This window comes from Budorcas taxicolor, chromosome 2 (assembly GCF_023091745.1).
Source record: "Budorcas taxicolor isolate Tak-1 chromosome 2, Takin1.1, whole genome shotgun sequence".
Classification (NCBI taxonomy): domain Eukaryota; kingdom Metazoa; phylum Chordata; class Mammalia; order Artiodactyla; family Bovidae; genus Budorcas; species Budorcas taxicolor.
Genome location: NC_068911.1, coordinates 63,948,108 through 63,953,471, shown reverse-complemented (window position 1 = coordinate 63,953,471; position 5,364 = coordinate 63,948,108). Strand labels below are relative to the sequence as shown.

At 36.0% G+C, this 5,364-nt stretch overlaps 1 pseudogene; it reads left to right on the top strand.

The window, feature by feature from the left end:
* Nucleotides 1-315: 315 nt before the first annotated feature.
* LOC128043268 (protein tyrosine phosphatase type IVA 1-like) lies at nt 316-779 on the top strand (annotated as a pseudogene).
* The last annotated feature ends 4,585 nt before the right edge of the window (nt 780-5,364 follow it).

Sequence of the window (5,364 nt, the reverse complement as noted above, 5' to 3'; positions counted from 1 at the left end):
GAAGTGTTGAGTTGAAATCCACAGAGCATTTTTTACAAGAGTTTTGACCTGGATGGGGTAGACCTCAGTACTCTTCCTTTCTATTGCCTCAGGATTACTGGATTGAAGAACTGCTGCTTCTTGTTAAGAGGTTCATTCATTCATTACTCCCAATTTCATACTCAAAGGCACTGAGAATTTCAAGTGGAGTATATTGAAGGTGACTCAGTTTCTTTGCATCATTTCTGTATTCAATTTTTTAAATTGTTTCATATCCCTATTGAGTTAACTAAATTAACATGGCTCGAATGAACCCCCAGCTCCTGTAGAAGTTACATACACATGAGATTTCTTATTACACACAACCCAACTGATGCGACCTCAAACAAATTTATAGAGGAACTTTAGAAGTTCCACAGTAGTAAGAGTATGTGAAGCAACTTACGACACTACTCCTTGTGGAGAAAGAAGGCATCCGTGTTCTCAATTGGCCTTTTGATGATGGCGCACCACCATCTAACTAGATTGTTGATGACTGGTTACGTCTTGTGAAAATTAAGTTTCGTGAAGACCGTGGTTGTTGTATTGCTGTTCATTGTGTTGCAGGCCTTGGCAGAGCTCCAGTGCTTGTCACCCCAGCACTAATTGAAGGTGGAATGAAATATGAAGATGCACTACAGTTCATAAACCAAAAGTGGCGAGGAGCTTTTAACAGCAAGCGACTTTTGAAGTATCGTCCTAAAATGCGGCTGTGCTTCAAAAACTCCATTGGGCATAGAAACAACTGTTGCTTGCAATAAAACCAGGGTGTGTGATGCCATTGCTTAGAAGTGGAACCTGAGACAGGATGGAATTTGTTGTACATAGTAGATAGACCGTTGGCTTGGTGAATAAATCTAATGAAGCTTCCATAGGAGTGTTGAAGAGCAGTTTTACCAGGCCACAAGCCTGGCAGAATTGCAGACTCTGTTCAGGTTATGATCAACCTATTTGGATACTAGTAAAGAATTCATGCTGTTCAGCATTTAAAATGTGCTTATAATTTGTACCAGTTGACCTTTCCTGAAATCATGCAGTATTGAGTCATATCTTTAAATCTGTTTCCATGCCAGAATCTTATCAATATGCAAGAAATTTAGAAAGACTAGGTGCCAAAATACCCAGCACAATACTTATATATTTTTAGTATCATATAGAACAATCCCAGGAACTATGAACACTCTGGACCTTACGTGGTTTATTCCTTGCATCATTTCAAACACAGAAAGTAGGGCCTATGAGGTTTGCTCACAATATATTTACATCTCCCACACTCATACCAGTATACATCAGATTTGCTCCCTTTTTAATTAACCAAGTTTTACAGCGATTATTTAATATCTTTCTATAAATCTCATTTTGTGTTGTAGAAGACCTCCATTTTGAAAATCTACATTGTACAGAAGCACATGTCTTTAATGTCTCCAGACAAAAGCCTTACAGTTCATTTTAATGTTTGCACTTTGGGGTGCAGCTTACAGGGAGGGCCTGAAAAAAGAATGGGAGGGGGCTATTAAGTATTTTTAGTAAAACATTGCCTTTGTCTTGTGCAGAACATGTAGAATATGCACTTTAATTTAGCAAGTATTTCTTAAAAGGTAGAAATACTTTGTTATTGTAACTAAAACAATTCTTAATCAAAATTTCTGAAATTCTTGTAATTTTTTCCACACTTACCTGAAGTTGTTTACCAACTTAGTTTTGTTTGAAGTGTGATTCCCAGCCTCTCTTGCAAAAAAAAAGTGCGTTTCTGCTAATGAATTAAGCAGACATTTAATATTTTATATACCTTTTGAGCTGTGTAACTTAATGTTTGGATACTTGACAATTTGTTTTATTTTGTAATTGATAAAACATTGATGTGTATTAACATTAGCTCAACCATTTATTTATACTGTCCAGGAACATGTGGTTATAGTACTGTGGAGAAATAATTTGTCCGTGTTCACCAGCTTGTAAAAATCTAGTGCAAGGGCTTAAACATTGAATAAATGATGAAATGCAACAACAACAGCAAAAAATCAACACAATGATTTTTTTGTAAGACAGTTTTATTGAGGTGTAATCAACATGTAGTATGTAGCATAAATTTAAAGTATACAACTTGGTAAGTTTTGATATATATATATGTACATATATATATATATATATGAAGCCATCAACACAATTAAAATAATGAATGTAAGTATTATCCCCCCAAATTTGCTCATGTCTCCTTTAATTCCTACTTCTCTCTGTTCCCCCATCCCATCTCTAGGCAACCAGTCATCTACTTTCTGCAACTATTAATTAGTTTGCATGTCCTAGAATATTATCAGTGGACTTGTCCAATGTGTACTCTTTTTAAATCTAGCTTACTTTGCTCTGCATAATTGAGGTTCATATATGTTGTTGCATGTATCCATAGCTAGTTCCTTTTTATTGTAGAGTAATATTCATTGTGAGGATATACTTCTGTTTGTTTATCCACTCACATGTTGATAATATATTGGGCTGTTTGCATTTTTTAAGTTGTGAAACATGCATGTGTAAGTCTTTGTATAGATATACATTTCATTTCTTTTGGGTAGATACTTAGGAGTAGAATAGCTGGGTCATATGGTAGGAGCATGGAGAAGGCAATGGCAACCCACTCCAGTACTCTTGCCTGGAAAATCCCATGGGCGGAGGAGCCTGGTAGGCTGCAGTCCATGGGGTTGCAAAGAGTTGGACATGACTGAGTGACTTCACTTTCACTTTTCTCTTTCATGCAGTGGAGAAGGAAATGGCAACCCACTCCAGTGTTCTTGCCTGGAGAGTTCCAGGGACGGGGGAGCCTGGTGGGCTGCTGTCTATGGGGTCGTGTGGAGTCGGACACGACTGAAGCGACTTAGCAGCAGCAGCAGCACGGTAGGAGCATGATTTACTTTTATAAGAAATGCTAGACCTTTTCCTAAGTGGAAGAGTTTCAGTTCCTCCATATCCCTTCCAAGATTACTTGATATTATTAATATATATTATAATTAATATTTAATATATAGTATATTTATATATGCACACATGTATATGTGACACATGTAATTATTAATAAATATGTGCATATGTATATACTTTTCATTAAATTCACATCTCCCAGTGACTAAAGATGATGACTATCTTTTCATGGCACAGCAATTTTAATGTGTAATATAATGTTTTTTATATGTTGACTGAAAGGAAGGGACGCATCCCTACAATATACTTCATTATTAGAAACTTTACTGTTAGGTAAATCAAAGAGCTATGGTACGGAAATATCTTGAATGTTGATTTACATGACATATAAAATCCAGAAAATATAAAATGGGCACCTTAGTGAAAATTTGAGTTATTAAGAAAAAAAACTACAGAATACTAAGATTTTACTTTCAGCTGGTACCTCTGAATTTCTTCCACTCACCATGCATTGATGGACCCACTTGTGGTTCCTGCACCATACTGAGAAACAAGAAGTATTATCTCTCTCTTTTTTTCCCTCTCCTTTTGAAACCCTGGTTGTTACCAGGTACAATTTTAACCAAATTGGCTAAAATCATCTATTAACTACTATTCTGAAAAGGCACTGCAATTTTATTGTTTTTTTAAATGGGGCCCTAAACACCAAATAAATAGATTTTTTGTGAAAATACTGATTTATAAAATAGAGGAAGTTTTTTCTGCACACTATAGAATTCTCCATAAAGGAACATTACAGAGACATTTCTTGTTAAAGTGTGCCCATTCTAGTATCTTGGGGAAGTAATTACTGTACAGTCAGCAGCAAAAAATAGGTCCTTTCAATTTCAACTGTCCACTCCAGGAAGAAGGTCATATAATACCAATATTTAATCTCCTAATAGTCTATTCAATTTAATAAAAACAATCATTGGGTGTACTGTTCAAGGTGCCCCATGTGAGACTTGACTGAGCACATACTATGTATGAGGCTCTGCTTCCAGACACCTCACATGTTTTATTACTAATCTTTACAACAACCATTTTATAGGTGATAAATCTGAGCACAATCTAGTATAGTAACTTGGCCAAGACACACAGTTCCATGATTCAGTAACTTGGCTAAGGTTCCACACCAGAGTTCAGGTGAAACCCTAGGAGTTTTTTTGTTTGTTTAGGTTTGGTTTTTTTGGCCACTCCACAAGGCGTGAGGGGTCTTAGCTTCCCAATCAGGGATCAAAGCCCTGTCTCCTGCAGTGTAAGCACGGAATCCTAACCACTGGCCTATCAGGGGATTCCCTGAAATCCTAGATTTAATTCATTCCAAAACCTTTGTTTTTTTGACTAAGCCAAGCTAGTCCCAAGACACCAACCAATTCTTTGTGAATAATTAAACTATGTTGGAACTCTGAGCTATCCTATCATTTTTGCCATGCACCTCATTTAACTTTGAAGGGTGAACCATAATTTTATGCTATTGGGATATATTAAAGCCTTGCCATAATTTTCACATTGAAATTCAAGTAATATTGTCCATGTATTTGTTTTTCTTTCTTGATTGTTGTTTACCAACCCACTACTATTGATCTAAATGTATAAATACATAAAAAAGAAGGGCCCCTAGAAACCTGTATTTGATTGTTAGTGGCTCACAGGTGAATTTGAAGAATATTACTCTAAGGAATACAATTCAGATTTCACGGCCCAAGATCTTCAGAGCAAACTGCCAATCAATGTCAGATTTGATCACAGGACTTTATCAAAATTATCATTTTTCCTACAGATCACCTTTATGGTTTCAATGGTCTATACCCTGTTCTGAGTGAGTTATGCATTAATCACTTACTATAGTATGAATCTGTTACCTCTTAGAAAGGTTAATTTGAGAACAGTAGGTATGAGGAAGAGATTGACATCAACATGGCTAACAGAAGAAAAGTCAGATACCTCTTAATAAATGTAATAATAATATAATATAAAAATATTACAAGATCATTAAAGATATAGTAGGTTTCATATGGGCATTCAAAAGATGGAGAGAAGAGCAGTTCAAATAAATGAAAGATAAGGTTATAGGAAAGTTCAAGGATTAAAAGGTAAAAGGATATGAAGACATCCCTGGTGGTCCAGTGGTTAAGAATCCTTCCTATCCAGGGCATGTGAGTTCAGTCCCTGGTGGGGGAACTAAGAGTCCACATGTTGCGGGACAACTAAGCCTGAACACCGCAACAAAGACCCAGTGCAGCCAAACACACAAACAAAAACAAGGTAAAGGAATATAACAGGAAAGGACTAACTTTATTTAAACATTGATCATTTTAATCATTTTAATGCTGAGTATTATAATGACTGAAACTAACAATGATGCGGTGTAATTTTATGGTCTTCAGACAC